General features: G+C 46.0%; 1 protein-coding gene across 7 annotated transcripts in view; it reads right to left on the reverse strand.

Moving 5' to 3' along the window:
- Positions 1–20287, reverse strand: part of ZNF410 (zinc finger protein 410) — a 1181063-nt gene that overhangs the window by 940963 nt on the left and 219813 nt on the right. The window lies entirely within an intron of this gene.

The raw sequence follows: 20287 nt of genomic DNA on the forward strand, positions 1-20287 counted from the left end.
CCGCCATTATAAGGATGTTCTTCCCCTGTATGCAAGGAAAAAAGGCCATCAGCGCCAGTCCGATTGACATCCGCTCTAAACGTTTTATGTGTAGTCTGGATTCTGATGGGGACCAAAGACCGCTGATCGTACGATTGCTCATACGAACGCCCCACCCGAGAGGAAAGAATCTGTGACTACTGTTCTCTCCGGCCAGGGTTGCCACATTCTCCATGCAAGGAGATCCTGTGCGACCTTGCTCGGAACCTCAAGAAGGTTCGGCATCCTGCCTGAGAATTGTGAACATTGGGATCTAACAGCCCACTGGAGGGACCTCATCCTTAGGCAGGCTTCTGGCACCAGAAAAATGCAGGATGCCACGAGACAGAGCAAACTCAGAAAAATGAAATCTGATCTATGTTGGGCGCTCTGAAATTTTGTCACCATCTCCAAGGTATGTTGAGCCCTCAAATCGCGGGGCGAAGCTTTCCCCCGAGGAAGAGTCCAGGACTGCTCCAATGAATTACAGTTTTTGGGAAGGTGTACCCCGGAACTTCTTGAAGTTGAGGAAGAATCCTAGTTTGTGGAGAGAGTGGCAAGTGCTGTTGAGCTGTTCGAGAGCTTTTTGGGGAGAACAGACTCTGATCAGCCAATCATTTAGGTAGGTAAAGAAGCAAATCCCTCCCCTCTTTAGATTCACTGCCACCACCATCAACTTGGTGAAGACTTTTGAGGGCGGAGGTCAGCCAGAAAGACAGTACTAGAAACTGATAGTGAGAACTGCCTCGGGCACTTCCTGTGATTGGGATGTATAGGCACATGAAGGTAAGCATCCTGAAGATCGAGTGACACCATTCAATCCTGTAGCCTGGGGGATCTGCAAGACAGTGACCATTGTGAATCTGTCCTTCCTGAGGAACGTGTTCAAGCGTCTCAGGCAGGGCCATCTTAAGCACTTTGGGGGCCTGGGGCACGGACACCTCTGGGGCCCCTTCCAACAGACCAAAGGAATGAAGGGATATAGAATATCTAGTGCGCCGCACTCCGTGTCAAAATAACAACCCATAGATTGATATGCTGCCTCGCAGAGATCAAAATAAGCATGGTAAACTCCCTTTCGGGTTTACCTTACCCTCTTCATTCTTGTAATCAGAGTGATAAACCAGTAGCATTTCAAGGGCAACATTACCATTCTACGACTTGTGTTCAAGCATAGGTACAGCAAACATTTCATCAATAGCAGCCACGTGGAAGGTATACTGGACATAGTATAACTGCAGGACACAGATTTTATGACAAAAATACAAATAATCCAGAATAGTCAAACGACTCAGATTTGCTGCCTCAGAGACAGCAAAAGTGCTCAAGCATGGAGACAGGCGACCAATGGGAAGCAAGAATAAAACTACACATACCATAGCATAGAGAGTGTATGATGATTTGAAGATATCAGGAAGATGTCTGTATCCAGACAGACTGAGATTAGAAGTGGGACATGGTTTTCAAGCAGTGTTGCCATTTGAGAGCAAAGAAAAAGGTGGCTGTGGTGTGTAATATATTAATGCTCACTACCATTATAGAGGAAGCAACACTCTATATAGCCAGTGAAACCATAAATAAGTCTTTTTTAAAGATCATACCGTGAGAACGAAATCACTTTGAAGGGCTGACAATTTTGAAAGGTTTTGGGACTTGCAATTTTGACAGGTGAGGAAATGCAAGATTAAATGAGATACCCAGGATCACACTTTGATTAAGAGGTGAAGCTGGGATTCGTACCTACTCTGCAATTTCTGCTATTTTCCAATTTCTTTCTAGTTTTTATCCTGAACTAAAATAATCCCATTTTACAGAACTGACTTGGAAAATATGAAAATCACATAACCCAATATAAACATTTAAAAAAAAACGTTATAAAAACATATTATGCAAGATGGGAATGATTTTCGCTTCATTGTCTCCATCATCAAGGAAAGTATATAAATACTAGCATACTAATGGATGTGATCTTAAAAGAATTCAGCTAGGTTTCTCTTTTGTATTTTAAAGCTTTAAACACACCCCAAGCAAAGGCTTACACAATGGTGTTTAAAAACGTGCGGAAAAATCTTTGAATTGTACAAAAATGCAAATCGTTTTGTTGTCACATAAGCAGACGTTAAAATATGCTTCTAAGAAGCCTGCAATATCTGGTCTGCATTCTTCTGTCTAGAACGCCTTCCACTCAAATGGCCTACATGATAGGAAAGATCAGGTTATTGGCCAAAAAATGCCACCAGTATGCGAGAAGCAAACCTACGGTACTGTCAGTGATATAAGATGTGCCAAGGATCACTGTATCATCTGCTGGCAAAGCCAAGATCCAAGCATTAACGCTTTGGTTCCACAGTCTGGAATTTTGATACAAAAACACCGCTAACACTTTATTGTCATCATTGGAGGTGCCCGTCTAGATTTTACAACTCCCCATCTAAACAAACCAATTTCTAGACCTTTACCATACTGACGCTATGTTTGTTTCTATAGCAACCGCTTTCTGGTGCAGGTATATTGGTAATGAAAACATCTGGAGTGCTATAAAACAAAGTACACATATATGCAGGCTTAACAACTTCATACATTCGAAATGCTAAGTTGGCCTTGCTGTAATTTTGTATTGTAATCTTGTATATGAGCTCATAGCTCTGCAACGAATGCTTCACACACTGAGCTATCCTCTGAATCATCGGGGGGAAATCAAATGTATCAATATGTATTTCAACTTTGGCTATTGCATATGATCAATATAATCCCCACAGAAAGGTGAGAATGCTACAGGTGTTGTGCCATGCAAACTATGTATACCACAGTGAACATAGCATTACAGGATGAAAAGATCAGAACAAAATGTACTTGTCAACTACAGACAGAAAATAGGTTTAGCCTTAGCAGCACACCATAGAAAATCCTGATGTGTGATACTTAATTTTGTTGATTTAGGGAAACTGACAATTTTTTGAATAAGGCTCCTTCTTGGGGGCGTGGGGCAAGTGCTTCTTTTAACCTCCCATAAAGACGTCTCTAGTCTCAAGTACAAAATGGGTCACATTCCTTCGTCTTTCTTGGGAACCAGAAAATAAGTGGAGTACCAATCTTGGTATTGCTCTGCTACAGGCACCCTTTCCACTGCACCCTTCTACAGCCAGAAGAGAATCTCCTGAAGAAGAAGCAGGTCTTGTTCCTGGAGAGATTGCTTGCTCGGGGGACAATCTGGGGGCCTTTTTAGAAATGGAAGGCAGTACCCCTTAAGCCACTCTCTGCAGTGCCCAAGCATCTGAAGTAATGTAATGCCATTCTTCTAAATGCTGAGTCACCCTGCCTCCCACCGTAGCCCTGTGCGAAAAGCGCTCAGAGTGGTTTTGGGGCTGTGGCAGAGGGTAGAGAGGAAGCGACTCCCTGAGCTTTTCTGCCTCCATGTTCTCCAAAGCAGCACGGAAAACTCCTTTGGCCTCTTTGGGCAGGCTGAGCTCTACCATTTTGTCCAAAAGAAAAGTAGAAACAAAAAGGCCGCCCTCCAACCCTGGGATGGTGGGAGCTGTTGTTGAGGCTGTCGGATGGCTTCATCTGAGGATTTTGCAGCTGCCATAGTATCTTGAAGCTTCAATAAGCTGCCGTCAGCCTTTGCTCCAAAAAGGTTTGACCCCTCAAAGGGCATGTCCAGGATTCTTGACTGGACGCAGCCATGCATATCTCCTTATCACTGCATTTAATCCCATAGATCGACCAATACATTATGATGCATCAACCCCACATTGGAGAGATTGGCATGCTGCTTCATTGCCATCATTAATGATGCTGTTGAAGCCGTCCCTTATTTCTCCCTCAGGAATGTTATCAGCTGCTTGGGAAATTACATTCCATAAAGTGAATATATATTATGCTAATGCGCAAGATGCATTGAGTGCCATATTCCCAGCAGAGAACACACTTTTTGCTAGCATGTCTCATTTTTTGTCATCCCCGTCAGGTGGGATGGATGGCTATACAGCAGCTTTAGAGGTGGAAGTAGCCCGCCTGTACCACCAAACTCTTAGGAGTAGCGTGTCTGGAGAGAAAATCTGGATCAATAACTGATGGTCTATTTTTTCTTTTTTAGAACTTTATGCAATGGCCATATTACAAGCAACATAATTCACAGTCATATACATACAGTGTACAACACTTCCATACGTGATCAAAATCTATAACATCTTCAAATGAATACAAGTTTGAGTTCAGGTGCTATCTACATGATATGATATGGCATTTATAACACACCTATACACAAGTGTTTAAAGGCGCAACAAGGCAAGGGAGGGGGAACAGAGGGAAGATAGAGACAACAATCCTACTCGGCCAGATGTCATTCAGATCACGGAAGTGCATAGGAAGGGGAAGGGGAAAAGTGCGGGCCGAGGGGAGGGGACAGTGCAGTACATGGGATACATAGAATAAAGAAAACAATAATAAAAAATACGGCCAGCTGGTGGCAAGTGCAAAGGGTAAGTGCAGACATCAGGTGTCAAGTGCTGGAAGGGGGAATACAGAAAACAGTCCCCAAGTGCAGGGGTTGCCAGGGAGGCAGTGCAGGTGTGCAACTTGCAAGGGAGGTGGCCAGGTAACCAGTGCCGTTTCAGTTGCATGAGGACTCACCTGTGCCATCACCCCGAATAAGCGCCGAAAATACAAAGCAGTCAACCTCGTAGGGATAAAGCCTGACTGATCTGGATGCACCTATGTGGGCATAACCGGGAGAAACCTAGAAGCCAGGATTTTCCCGAATATTTTCGCATCCTTATTAATTAATGACAGAGGCCTATAAGAGGCCACATCATGAGGGTGTCGGTGTGGTTTAAGTAGCACTGTGATTATGGCCTCGTGCATGGACTGCGCGAGTGTACCTCGTTCCATGGATTCCTCCCACACCCCCAAAAGGATAGGAGCTAGCTCCTGATGGAACTCGAAGTCCACATCCAAGCCTATGTCTCTGCGGCATCTAACAACTCGGCCGAACTCTTTAAAATCTGCAAAGAGATGGCCAACCCTGCTGCAGTATCCACCCTCCTCTCGCCTCTCGGGCTCTTTGCAATGCGCTTGCCTCACACTATCTCTAAAACCCATGACATTTTGTCCACACTCTCCTCCTCTCCCGCTCCTCCACCCTCTCCTTCTCTGCTTGCTGACCCACCTTCAGCTGCTACCCACCCACCTTCACTCTATCTCCTCCTTTCCTCTCGTCTCCCCTGTTTCGGTCGCTAGACAAGTCCGATCTATGAAGGCCTCATCAATACAGGTCCATCCCTGTTCCTCCAAAACCATTAGTGACCACATTGATACCCTTGCTCCGGCCCTTGCGGATTTCTGCAAAATCTCCTTTGCATCTTTCCCCTTCCCTCTGAAGGGATCTATGTGATCACTGCACCGCCCATAACTGCGATGGCCGAAATGCTGACATATCGATCACCGTCCCTGCTTCCCGGGCTTGCTTTTCCCTTCCCAACCCGAACTTACCTTCGCCTGCACCCTGCTATCCCTGCAGCGTCAGCTCCTCCCACTAACGTGGGTTCGAGCTGACGCCGCAGGGTGCTTCTCTTGTTTTTTCTTTCGTGTTCCCCCACTTACCAAAAATGGTAAGCGGGGGACACCCCCGCAACCCTCGACTACCGTTACGGCGCCCAAGCAGAGCGGGGGACACCCCGCAACCCCTGCTGTGCTTCGGCGTAGTAAATGTCACCCTCATTTTGTGCGCCGCAAAGTCGCAGTAACTGCAGGGGCGCACAAATAAGGGCGACATTTTTGTATGATTCCCTCTGAAGCACTCCCTTGTGCATCCTCTCCTCAAGAAACCCACAGCTGATCCTTCTTGTCTGGCTAACTATCGCCCAATTTCCAGTACCCCCTTTTTGGGTAAGCTCCTGGAAAAGCTGGCCATCTCTCAGCTTAACCTTCATTCTGACTCCGTTGGCTCGCTCCATGACCACCAATCTGGCTTCAGAGCTGCCAGAAGCACGGAAACTGCTATCCTGAACATTCGTGACGACCTGCTCTCCAACCTTGATTCTAACATTCCCTCTGTTCTCATCCTACTTGATCTCTCCTCTGCTTTTGAAGTGGTCAACCATAACACCCATCTCCATTGTCTCCGTGACAACCTGGGAATCAACGATCAGGCTCTGGCCTGGCTGACCTCTTATCTCTGATCGACCCTCCCAGGTACAACTTGGGTCCTTCCAATGTTCTATCTCCCTCTCTACCTGTGGTGTTCCCAAGGGGCCTAACCTCTCACCCTGGCTTTTCAACCAATACCTGGCAACTCTTGCTTACTGCATTTCCACTTTCTGCTAAAATTTCCAGTGCTATGCTGATGACACCCAACTAATTTCCAGGATTCCTTCAGCCACCTCCTCTCCTTCCCTCATCTCGTACTGTCTAATCTCCATTCATAATTGGTGTGTCGCCAATGATCTTTATTTAAATACCAACAAGACTGAGATCATCCTCATTGGTACACCCTCTTCATCCTTTCCCCTCAGTCTCTGGCCGGCCTCCCTTGGCCCTCCCCCTGCCCCTACCTGCGAAGCTAAGAACCTCAGAGTCATCTTTGACTCCACACTTTTCTTCTCGCACACATCTCCAATGTCTCTAAAAAGTCAAACTTCCTACTGCACCTCCTTAGAGGTACTCTTCATTTCCTCTCCTTCCCTCAGAAGCTCACTGTCTTCCAAGCTCTGATTCTCTCTAGGTTGGACAACTGTAACAGCCTCTTTCTAAATCTACCTGCCTCCACTCGCAGCCCTTTACAACTAATCCAGAACAGGACTGCAAGGCTTGTCCTTGGTCTCAAGCCCTGGGATCGTATCTCTCCAGCCCTGAAATGCCTTCATTGGCTCCCAGTGGATGCAAGGATTACATTTAAAACCCTGTGCATTGTCCACAAGGCTTTCTGGGGCCTGGAGCCAAAATCCCTTCAACTATCCCTCCATAAATACCTCCCCTCTCGAGCCCTTCGCTCCTCTACCTCCAACTCCCTCAGGGTCAGTCATTTTTCAAAGAAACGAGCTGGGGGTAGATCTCAGTCTTCGGCTCGGGCCTCCCTTTCAAATTGCCTCCCTGCCACCTTGAAACTTGAGGAGAACCACCTACGGTTCCGGAAGCTCCTCAAGACCTTCCTCTTCGCTTCTGCCTTTGCCCCGCTTCTCCCCTGCTGATCTGCTTTCTCTCTCGGCACTGTGCACCTGGCCTCCCTCTGTCTTTTGGGCCCAGGTACCTGTTCACCCTGCCAGCCTCCTGCACTGCCTCCAGGCCACCCCTTGCACTGGGGCCTGTATCTGTACCCATACAGTCCCCCAACCACTCTTCTTCTGCACTTATCAGATTCACCATTTCTAACTAAACTAGCACTTTGCCACCTACAGGCTGCACTTCCACTGTTTTGTCACCTTATTTATTTTCTTATTATTTATTAAAGCACGTGTGCGCAAAGGGTGTTTTTCTGAAGGAGTTACCTGCTGTTGTGCTGTGGCTGCATTGGAGCGGCTGGCTCACCAGCTGCTTCCACTGGAGAAACTCGCGGGAATCCAGTGAACAAGGAAAGCGCCGTAGCGCTGTGAAGCCCTGCACCCTCTGCTCCTGGCCCAGCCTTGCAGGAAGTGTGCCAACAAAACATTCCCCCAGGCACCCTTGCGGCACTGTGCTGTTTGGCTGCTTGCTGTGGCTTTGGCTGTGGCTTTGGCAGCAAACTAACTGCACGACGGGGGCTAGTTGAAGTCAGGCCCCTGCCAACTTGAGTAAGACCGTACACGAGGAGCTGCACGACGAAATTAAGTCACTAGCAGTGGAAACACCGACCGCGGTTTTAAGAACTCGTCTTCAGGTAAGACAAAGATTTACCTCTCTCTGAGAAGCAGAGGCCAATCCCGACCACTTACCCAGAGCGGTGCATAAAGACCTGCCTATGCTTAAACAGACACGCCTACGATTTAACCCCAAGAAGCGAAAGAGCCTCTCAGTGGGGTCAGACACGATTACCGAAATGAACATACCGATACCCTTAAATTTAGAGGACAAAGTAGACCCTGCCATAAAATCGTTTGACCCCCTAAGTGACCCTACCTCCCCAGTTTTAGTGGAGAGTCCAAGTGACACACTTCTGGATGCCGGTCGAACCCAAAGCGCTGTCGAGCGGTTGGGCAGCGACGAACTGGGTGAACAAGGTATCAGTCACTTAGGGAAAAACGGCAGGATGGATAGGCCCTCCCCCAAAGAGCATGATGCCCCCATGGGCCAAACAAACGAGAAACCATGTGAGATCTCAGAAAACATTCTAGATAGGTCGGCAAACGTAACTGAGGAAGAGCATAATGACCTAACAGAAAAATCAAGATCAAGTAAAGATGATTGCCTCGATCTCTGTCCTCGAGGATCGCCACAACTCCCTGATAAGGGTGAAGGTGTCCAGGAGGAGGGTCATGTCATCATTTAAAAACTGTTAATGACGTTAAGCTGGCCACTCCAACTAGGGAGGGGAGGTCCTCTTAAATTAAGGTAAATAAACCACGAAATGCGATGGAAAACATCCCTGGGAAAGACTCTAACTTACCTATTTATGGCCCCAAATGAGCAAAGGCCTTGGCTGAACAATCCCCATGCTCAACCTCTGCCTCAGAGGCCTTATAGGAAAAGACAGATCCCTGGGACAAGGCAGATCTAGGCCACTTGGAAGAAGCCCAAATGACTCCTACCCTGCAAGGGGGAAAAACTTCCACCAACTCGAACCCACTGGGTTTGACATCTTCCTGCCTTATAAGGAAAACAATCTAACCCAAGGAAATAAGCTGCCTCAATACCAACACCAGAAAAAGAGCAGGGCAGGGCCTAAAGCTGGGTGGCGTGATGATCAAACACTGATGCTGGCAGAGAGCCCTAAACCATCAGGAAGCTCGAGAGCAAACGAAAGTGAAAAAACGCCTGCAGCTAACCTGAGCAACTCAAGATTAGCAAATAAAATCATGCAAGATATTACGATCCTGACGGGGAAAATAGAAAGAGAGAAAAGTAAAAGCTTCTCCTTCATAAATGAGAAAATGGCAGCATTAGATAAAGAACAAGCTAAAAAAGGATGCTCTGGGTGATGAAGTCCATGGGAAAAATCTGACTAAGCCCTATGAAAAACAAATATCAACTAAAATGACTCAAACATTGGCTGATGCAGATGAAAGGTTGTTTCATGGTGATATGACTGAAGAGAAAATCTCACAATTAATCAATGAAGCCTGCAAAATTGAAAGGTTAAAGGATACTGAACACATCCAAAAAGTGATCATGGCATCTTTAAACAACACACTTGCTCCATTCTTAAAAATGTATGAGGTGATAAAAGATTCTCTACAAGAAGTAACTTGCACTAACTTACAAATTAAAGAGGCACATTTTCTAATGGAATCCTCCCTGCATAGACTAGACACACGAATGAATAAGGAAGCAGAACAAACGCTACTCTGGCAAAACCGCCTTAGTGATTTAACGAGAAAAGACGCAAATGATAAATCACTACTGATGGAGGCAGTCCTTGAGGACTGCAAATGAATGAGAAATCTCTGTAAAAAGAACAATGAGCTGGACATGCCAGGAGGTAAAGCCTGGAAAAGGTCCAATGAAATTGAAACAAGGAGAAGGCACTCAACCAGATCAAACAGGTAATCCCGCAGATGATGTAATCCTGATCTCTCAGCAAAAGAAGGCTGATGAGAGGAGAGCCCGTGCCCAACCCAGACCGAACTAACTTTGCAATTTTCGCAGGCGGTACTTCAAACATCCAGGAACATCAAGGGGGAAAGGTGGCATAAAAAAAAAATGGAAAAGGAAAAAAAATCAAAAATTGAAACCCGAAAACAGAAAGTAAACGGCTCCAGAGCTTTTCTGAGGAATTTAAGAACACCGCCTAAAAGAGAAAGCTTGCAATGCGCAAAGAAGGCCAGAAGGGAAATAACACTTAGGGAGCGGGGCGCGCTGGATGAACACAGGACAAATGGATCTAAAAACACTAGTGAAGCTGACGAGGAGGACTGGGAAGAGATGGAGCAAACTGCAGATTTAAGTGACCTCATCGAAATAATAGACAAAAGCAACAAAGAGGAGGAAGGGATAGCATCAGTTTATCCGATTGGCAAACCATAGATAACTGGGAAACTGCTGACCTGGGAGTTCAGCCAAAAGATCTTAAGACGTCGAAATCCCAAAGAGAGAAACTTATAAAGACGTCATTGAAACCAAATAAAAAGTCAGTCCCTATCCAGAGGGCTCCTCTCCGGGAAGAGCAAAGAGCCCACTCCCCGTTTAAAACCTTGGAACAAAAAAGGAAGCAGCAAGACATCAAAGAAAAAAAAGCCCAGATAGAGTCAGGAAAGCTCCAGTCAAAACTAAAATTGAAAAAACCCGAGGGGGAGAAAGTGGAAGATGATCAGAGTGAAGTCTCCCCTCCCCGGAGTCCCAGGAGAGCAAGGCCACCTAAAGGCTGCTACCTAAAGCTTGATACAACATGAAAAGGCTCAAGACGAGCAGTGCGAAATAGGAGCTACGTGATGACTCTTCAAGCAAACGTCAACCTTACGTACGATAACAGAGGATATAACATTTGTGGAATTTCCGTAAGAAAGGCGGATGGACCAAGTTATTTTACACTCCAACAAAACCAAGCACAAATTGCTGGAGGCTAGTGATATCCTGAGAAAAAAAGGCTTCCGATTAGAAACCCTGGAAGATAGATCAAATGTAAAAAATTCAAAAGAAAAACATAAGGATTTAAAAAAAACACAAGGAGGTGAAAAAAAACACAAAAAGAAAAAAAGACACAGAAAAGAAACTGAGTGAAAAATCCAGACCGATCCCGGGGTGCAGAGGGGAGTTAAAAAGACTTAAGAGAAAATGCAAAAGAACAATCGAAATCTCTGAGGAAAAGCCCTTTTACAATAAATAAAAGTGCAGAACAAATGAAAACCCTGAGGTTTACTGTGGATAACTCAGGATATACGAGGAAGAACAATACCAACCTAAAGGAAGGAAAAGAGATCCCCACTGACTGGACATGGATGGCAAGTACTTTAAACACAAAGAAAAAACAATAGATTGAGGAGGAGCCCCAAAGAAACGTCTACTGTGCCTCATGGAACACCAGAGGCTTCAAGCATTTGTTTACTAATGACAGTAGTTTCTTGGGCAAATATGACCTCATTTCCATCCAGGAATCCTGGCTGATGGACACACCAGTCTGAGGGATACGAAGTGTACATTAACCCAGTCAGAAAGGGGCCTAAAGGGAGACCATACGCGGGCCTTATGATTTTCAAAAAACTAGACAGTGCCCTGCAAGTTCTGGTACACCTCACCCCAAATCCCTATCTACAAATATTAAAAATGGCACTCCACTCAGAGGGGCTCGAGGGGCCGTCGAAGTTGCTAGTGATAAACACCTACTGGAGCGAAAATATGCCTAACCTGGAAGGCTACTTAAAAGACATCATGAATGCTATCGACAAGTCAATGATGGAAGACGAAGACCAGCTGATACTCCTTAGTGGAGATCTGAACATCAAATTGCTGCATATGGAGGGGAAGATCAAAAAGACGGAACATCTGGTAGGGAAAGACCAAAAATGGATGGAGGAAATGCGAATCCGAGTTATGAAGATGTCAAATAGCTAGACAAGAGGCGACCTGACACGAGCTAACACATGGCAGTGCGGGAAAACCGGAGCTTGTCTGGATTATTGTTTCGTAGGAGGTAATACACTGGAATGGATAAACTCCTTTACAATTAAGAAACAAACAAACAGTGATCATAGCTTACTGGAAACGGAACTCGAAAGGAAAATGAGACCATCACCAAAGAGAAAAGAAATGATGGGAACGGAAGTTTACTGGGGAAGGAACCGACTAAGGATTAAAACGCAGTCAATTCCACAACTAGTGCAAAAATATAAAAATTCCATTGGGAACGCAGAGGAAGTGGTGGAATATAAATGGCTACTTAAAGCCTTTGAGGTCAAATATGATTAAAAAAAGGTGAAAACCTTTCAAAAGAAACATGCATATGATGAGCTCTTAGTGGCCAGAAGGAAACAATATAGAGCTCAGCTGACCCGCATTAAAAAGGCTAACTTTAGTGATAAAGACAAACAATGGAGGAAGTGTCGGCAAACATAAAAACTGGCTCCGCTCAACTCGATTTATGAGAGCACAAGGAGACGCTGAGAAAATGCTAGCCACAGTGTCAGCTAATAATGCAAGAAGCACGTGGGACATAATCAATAATAGAGACCTTAACCAATCGGCAGTAGGGGTAAACCAAGTCTCGGAGGACAACTGGTTTAAACACTACACCGCATTATATGAGGGGAATATTAAGATAAAGGCTATAGACAGGGCCCCTGAAGTAACTCCCTGGGCACTAGAATTCGACAGAGATGACATTGTAACGATGATGATAAAACTAAGTGCTTCTAGGGCAGCGGGCTCAGATGGCATCTCGAATAAGATACTGAAGACAGCTGCGAGGAATGGTCAGATTTAATCTATGCACTATTTCAGCAAATAAGACGATCGAGACAAATCCCCTCCTCTTGGAGAGAGGCTTACATTGTACCAATCTACAAAAAAGGAGATAGAGGGAGCCCCAGAAATTATAGACCAATAGCGTTGCTGGACTCTATAGGCAAACTATTTGCGTCTAACTTGTTAAGAGATCTAAAAAAATGGGCCACCCAGGCCAAAATCCTGGACGAGAAACAAGCAGCTTTCATCAGTGGTGTAGGAACAGCTTTAAATTTGTTCCTAATCAATCTCATGAAAGCAAACGCCCTGGAAGGAAAAAAAGGCATCTATTTAGCCTTTATTGATCTCGAACAGGCGTTCGATGGGATAAACCAGGAACGCCTGTGGTAAAAGATGGAAAATGGGGATGCCGGGTACACCTTTTAGAAGCCATACAAGCCCTGTACACCAACACCACTATACAGGTCCAAACCACAGCAAATGGAGGGGTGACCAGAAAGATCGGAACATCCCGTGGAATCAAGCAGGGATGCGCCTTGGCTCCCTTCCTTTTTGTTATATAAATGGAAGACATGAAGAATACCCAAGAACAGACCCGTGCCTTCACCCCAAAGATCAATGGGACGGAAGTACCATGGATGCTGTATGCTGACGATGTGGTATTCGCCGACCAAACGGCCATCGGGCTACAGCGAAGGATAGAGGCCTTCAATAAGTACTTAATAGAAAATGAGATGAAAATAAACATCAAGAAATCCATGGTCCTGATAATGAGATCCAGCCGTGGTAAAAGGGGTAATGAAAAATCATGCCTGGTTGTTAGAGAATGAAAAACTGGAAGTGGTGGATACAACATTATATCTTGGATTAAGGATAAACAAAAACTAATGAAAAAGGCCACTATGCATTGATGCAGTAAAAACTAACAACTTTAACTAATCAAGGGCTGATGATAAATCCAAGGTATGGAAAGTTCTCTCTAACCCTATCGTAACTTTTTATGAACAAAAGCGGTCAGCTGTAATTACTTATGGAGCTGAGGCCTTGCTAGCCCTGAGCTGGGAAGTATGGAACGTATGTGAGTCTTACTTCTGGCGGAAAATCTTATGCCTTCCAAACTCGCTGCCGATTGAGCTCATAAGAACTGAATTAAGGCTCCAATCCTTGGCGTCAATAGTGCTGTGGAAAACGATCTCTCTACCGCAAATGCATCCTTGACAAACCACCTCAACCATATGAAATACTAGCCCAGTCTGGGCCAACAAATAGAGATACAATACTCCAACGTTGGAAAACGAAATGCAAGGCCATCCTAGAACAGTTTGTTGTATCTCAAGTGTTACGTATATGGTGGGGAGTGCACGCGCGTTTCCTGGATGTTGGAATGTTGGCGCGTGAGGCTGAGTGACGTACGTGTGCTCTGTCGGTTGACAGAGCAGATCTAATGCCTGCCAGGTGGGGTGCTGCCGGTGTCTCTTTAACGTTACCAACTTACATCGAGACAATAAACTTACCCAAAGTACCACGTTGTGTCCTTACCTGCCTACCTTCTTAAATTATTACACTGGCGACGAGGATTCATGCTGCGGAGGGGGCAGCAGAGCAGAAGAGGACACTGCCCTCCAATATAATCATCCCACCCGGCGGGGCGTTGGGCCCGGTCCTTCTTCCATTTAGGAGTGTTCTCCGGCCGGCTGTCTGCAGCGGGGGAGTTGCTCGCGGTTATTTGTGTGCCTGTTAGTGTCAGGTGGTTGCATGCGGTAATGAGTGCCGGGTGGGTTCGTACTGCGCTGGTGCGGTTATTCCCGCGTTTTGATGTTTTGGGTCTAGTATTTCTGAATGCCGGGTGGATTCGAACTAGGTTGGTGTAGATTAGGTTGGGCGGTTAGTGATGCCTGCAATCTTTTGTTGTGGTTACTAGTATCCTGTGGGTTTCAGTGGTGTTCCCTGTGTTTTTCTTGCTGATTTAGCCCTAGTGTTAGAAGCGCTAGTGCTATATGTTGGTAACATGGCTATGTTGTTTTGTTGCTGCTGCAGATGGCCAGGTGGGTCTGTTGCAGCGTTTGGGTATCCCTAGTGAGTTTTTCTCTGGCTATTTTTGTTCCTGCCAGTTCTCACATTTTGTATGGTTATGCGTTTAAGTTGACGGGCATTTGTCGTTGGTGGCAGTGCGTGTTTGTTGTGGTTTCAGTGTCTGGTTTAGTGAAAGGTGGTTTGGTGTTAGAGGTGTGTGTGGGGAGTATGTGCGTTTCCTGTGGGTATAGGTTGTTGGCTAGATGGTATTTGTCAGCTGGCGAGGGGGTGTCCAGCATTTCTTTGGTCTTCTGTCTAGTGATTTCTTTGGTCTTCTGTCTAGTGATTTCTATTGCCATTATTATTTGGTGTATCACGGGGCTTGTTTGTTGTGGGCCCTGGTTGGCTGGGAGGGTCCATTGGCCGGTTGGTTGTGCTCTGGCGTGGCAGGCTGGAGGCCCTAGGGGGGGCCCGGGGCGGGAGGTGTGAAGTGTGCACGGATGGCTTTCGGGTTTGTTAGTTGTGCTATTTATGGTGTGTCAGGTGTGTCAGGCCTGAGGTCCGAGGGGAAGCTCGAGTTTGGTGGTAGTGCATAGTTTTGTTTTATGCCCTCAAGGGTTTTGGTCCCGTTGTGGTTTGAGAAGTAGGAATCGGGTGGTGATTTGTGGGTTTCTAGTTTTGCTTGTTGGAATTGTCATCCTATTTGGTTGGTTGCAGTAGGCGGGTGGCTTTGTTGCCATGGTTTATGGTGAGTGGGAATGGTGATAGTTGAGAATTGTACTATCTGGGTACGTTTATACATGGGAGAGGCGTTTAGGCGCTCTGTTTTTCTAAAGGTAGTGTTCTGCTTGCAGCGTTCTGTTCTGTGGGTTATGAGTGTTGTGGCGGCTTGAGTTTTCTCTGTGTACAGGTTGGGTGCATGGCATGGTGGCCACATTTTGTGCATCTTGAGTTGGTTTTGTCCTTGTTAGGTCCATTAAAGAATCTGTCGGGGGGAGAAGTGTTGTATCTTAAGTGTTATGTATATGGTGGGGAGTGCACGCGCGGTTCCTGGATGTTGGAATGTAGGCGCGTGAGGCTGGGTGACGTGCATGTGCTCTGTCGGTTGACAGTTAGAGCAGATCTAATGCCTGCCGGGTGGGGTGCTGCCGGTGTCTCTTCAACGTTACCAACTTACATCAAGAGACAATAAACTTACCGAAAGTAACACGTTGTGTCCTTACCTGCCTACCTTCTTTAATTATTACACAGTTCAGCATCTTTGAGGATACCTAGAAACACAACCCGGACAAGGCCAAAAGAACCATCCAGGAAAAAGACTGGGAAGTAACCCAAGAGAAGAAATTGACAAGAAACCAGTGTCATATCATCATATGGGAACATAAAGAATTGAACATCCTCCCAACATATCTAAAGAAGTTTCCATCAATCCACTACAGGGACCTTCTACTGAGATGCAAACCGAACATCTGGAACTCTAGAGAGGTTAAATGGAGGAGAAAGCAATTAGAAAAATAAAAAGCATACTGTAGACACTGTGAAAACAAAAGATCAACTGGAATCCGTTAGACACGTTATGCTAACCTGCCCGGCCCTGGCATTGAAACACCAGAAGGAAATGGGGAGTTATACTCTCAGGATTTCACCAGAAATGGAGGAGGAATATTGGGAGAGACTATTGACAGTTGAAAGTTGAAAAGGTTGGCAGAATAGATGCTCTTAAATGTGTGGAATCCTTGAAAATGGGATTGGAGGAGGAAGGATCTGGAGAGAGAGGGAAGTAAACAGACTCATTTTACCTTCCTGCTAAAATGGCTAAGGAGAATAACACTACAGATCATCAAATAATGATCTTTTGCCTGATGTGATGAGACTGAAAGACAAATTGAATGTGGAATGTTAAAGGTTTAAATGGTCTAACCAATAAAACATTTTTTAAAAAATATATTTTTCTTCTCGCTTATCTATCTGGTCGCGCTCTGAAACACCTGTGTACGAGCGCGATATAAATAAAATATCATATCATAACTCCTTATAGAGTACGGTCCCCCAACCATCCGCACTGGTGCTTTTCCCCAGACACCAACGACGGAATGGCACTGACAATCTCGTCTTGTGTTACAGGATGATCTAGAGTGAGCCTGGTTTCTGTCGAAAGTGTGGGGAGCCCAACGGCCAGTAAATATCGGGTGAATTCCTCCTCCGTGACCTCGTCTTGATTAGAATATAGAGTGGAGTATAATTATGCGAATGTGTCATTAATGTCTTTATCATTAGTCATAACTGTGCTATCCGCGGCCTGAATCCCAGTAGTTACGATGATTCTCGGCTTTTACCAGATTCACCAGTGATCTACCGGCTTTATCCCCTTCTCTGCGTAGGGGTAGCCATATACAAAATCTCCCTATCCGCATATTTGTGGAATCCACCCAATAACTCCTGTATCTGTGCGAGGGTCTCCTCATTGTGTGCTTTACCATATTTGTTTTTCTGTTCCCCGAGTTGGTTTTCAACTTGGCCTATTTCCCTTCTAATGCTCGAGTGATCCAGAGGTTTTGGCCAATATGATTCCCCTTACCCATGCTTTGAATGTCTCCCAGAGCACTGTATGGGTACGGACCGATCCTACATTAATGGCAAAAGAATCTGTGATTTCCACATGTAGGGCTTCTGTCACGCAGGGGTCTCTTAGGAGAGGAGAAGGCATCCTCCATCGCGGGGCATTTGCTGGAGAGTCAGACAGTTCAAGGGCCAAGTAGACTGGTCGGACAATGTGCGTTTAAGGATGATATAATTCTCTGAACCATACTGGCGATCAGGGGAGTTCATAACCAAAAGTCTATACGGGACTCCACGTCATGGACTGAGGAATAATACGTACATTCTTTGCTGTGTGGGTGAAGTGTTTGCTATATGTCCGTGAGGGGGAGCTGCAGAAAGATTTGATGTAGTGTGTGTGCCGCGCCCGTGGAGCATCCGAGGACCGGTCCAATTTCATGTTTAGAATGGTATTAAAATCTCCCCCCATATCACCCAGGTCCCATCTAGTGGAATCAACATGTCAGCGACTGTATGGTAGAACTCTGGATCATCGAAATTGGGTCCATAAGTATTGACCAATACAATCGAATGGGCAGCTAACTCGCCCTACACTAGCACATACCGACCCAGTGTGTCCACCCTGCTTCTAGTAAATTGGAAACCCAATGAGGGGTGGACAAGAGTGAGGACGTCTCTGGCCTGTGTGGAATATTCCGTATCATATCTTAGAGGGCTCCAGTTATGAGCAAAGGAGGTATTTACTTTCTCCAGAGCATGCTTCTCCTGCAACATCAATATCTGGGGCCCGTACCTTGATACATATGCACCGACTTTCCTTGCCTTAACTGGGTTGTTAAGGCTGCAAACATTCCAGGTCAGCAGCTTAATTTGCAACCTTCTGTCTTTGGGTCTTTTAACTGCCATATACGACAAGCTCTATCAACAAATATGATGCGAGGACACTTCATCATACATTTGCTCTCAACATGACCATTATTTTTCCAACTTTTAACTCCTTCAATCAACTCCTTCTCTTTGCCCATCCCATCTCCTCACCCCAACATTGCTACAACATTTCTTGGAAGCATGTGACATACTGACTTCTGACTCAGGTTTAAACTTTAACTGGTTAATACTTGGTCCCCTCCCTCCACCCGCTCCATCAGCCCCAACTGGATGATGTACCCCCTTATAACTCATTGAACTTTCCTGAGGAGCGTTAGCTGCAGCATACCCATAGCAGCCGTACGCCACCGCCCGGGCAGCTCTAAAACTGTTGGTGCTAACTGATTGCTCAACCTTGTTGTGCAGAACATAAAAGATATCAAAGGTCTCATAATTCAGTCTGCGGGATCCCTTCATTCGTCTTCGGGTCTCGAGCTCCTGTTCTGGCCTGCGTCTCAGAGCCGAGGTGGGAGCGGAATAGAAGATTCTACATAGTTCATTGCCTTAACAGGGTTTTCCAAAAAAGTGCTCCCTGCCTCCATGTTGAATCCGCCGCTGGGAAAATCAATGCATATGGAATCCGGCGTAGTCTAAATTGTCTCTTCACCGGGCCATATGTTTTCCTCTGGGCATGCACCCCCACTGCAAAATCCGGATAGATGTGTATATTGCTCTCCTCGTATCTCAACGTTTCCAGTTCTCTTGACAGTCTCGGGATTAAGTATCTGTCACTGTAATTTAGCAGCCTCGCTATGATAGTGCGAGGGGGGACCCAGGTTTAGGGGTTGGGGCGAGGTGCGATGCACACGTTCCACCAGGAAATGTTCAGAGAATGAAGCCGTGGCAAACACGGATTTGAGAAGAGCTTCCACAAAAAATTCCATTTGGCCTTTTCAGGCTGATTCCAAAACTCTGACAATACGTATGTTGTTTCTCCTGGATCTCGATTCCAAATCTACACATTTACCTTTCATCTTGGATAGTTCTCCCTTCAGGTGCGTTAAGTCCCAGTCATGTTGATCTACCTTGTTTTCAGTCACACTTATTCTGGCTTCAGTGTCGTTTATCCGTGTGCTCTCCTACTGCAGCTTTGATTTGAGTGACCCAATTGTTGCTACTATGTCATCTAGTTTGACATTTATGGACAAGAATCCAGTCTGCATCGTTGTTAATAAGTGGTCTTCTATAGGATTACCAGTTGACATCGATAGTGCATCAGTTACCGTGAGTGCCGATGAGCTTGCCATTGGAGTCTGCGAGTTGGTGAAGGAATCCATCAGACCTTTCTTCTTCCCAACTGCACCTATCGTCGATTTTTGGAGAGACTTTGCAAAGAAGATGTCCTTTACCAATCAATCAGATCTCTTCCGTGTTTTCCCCCAGAAGGGGCAGCTTTTATTGGAAATTGCAGTTGATCAGCTAGGCCCCCCTCCTCCACTAGTTCCAGTGCCAGGCAGTCACACTTCCCAGTCGCGTTGTTAGATATGCCCTGGCCACTGCTCGTATGCTTCCCCACAGCAGGTTTGAAATCAGGAAGCCAGAAAAGGATCAGGCTGTCTACCCATCTGCACAATGAGACGTTCCGCCAAGTGCAGGGCAAGGCTGCAGAGCAGAGCGGTTCCCCCTATAGTACTTTGTCCACAAATATAAGTGTGTGCTCTTTTCATGCCCGAGGGCTCTGCCTAGCACACTTTGTGACCCTTTAGGGCTTCACACTGTACTAGGGTCCCAGGGACCAATGGTGACCGGCCCACAGCCTCCAACGCATATATTCAACTCTAGGGCTACAGTGTTTGAGGTTTGATGTTGGTGACTCGTACAGCTCGGTGACGCACACATTCAGTGTTTATTGTGGCATCGATTTATTATTAGTCCGTGTAAGAGCCTAGCGTTGCTTCCACTTATTTATGTCTTTTACACGATGGATTGTAGTCTCCCACGTATTACCCCGCAAGACTTCCAGCTACACCAGGACTCTGTGGACTTGTCTGCGGTCACGCTGCAACTCCAGGGTGCTAGATGTATTCGGATCGCAGCAGCTGGCGAGGTGCCCAAGATTTGTTGTAGTGCAGGAGGATGTGTTACAAACTCTCTCCTTCACCCGGGGAGCTGAGCGTGTCTGGCGGATGTATGGCTAGGAAAGGGGAGAGGGCCTTGTTTACTCACATTAGTATAATGGGATTGCTTCCCAGCCGTCCCGCGCTGAAAACAAGCAGGTGATCCTTCATAACAAGCCCCAGCT

The sequence above is a fragment of the Ambystoma mexicanum genome, chromosome 14, assembly GCF_040938575.1.
Source record: "Ambystoma mexicanum isolate Mex_15411 chromosome 14, UKY_AmexF1_1, whole genome shotgun sequence".
In the NCBI taxonomy this organism is placed as follows: Eukaryota; Metazoa; Chordata; class Amphibia; order Caudata; family Ambystomatidae; genus Ambystoma; species Ambystoma mexicanum.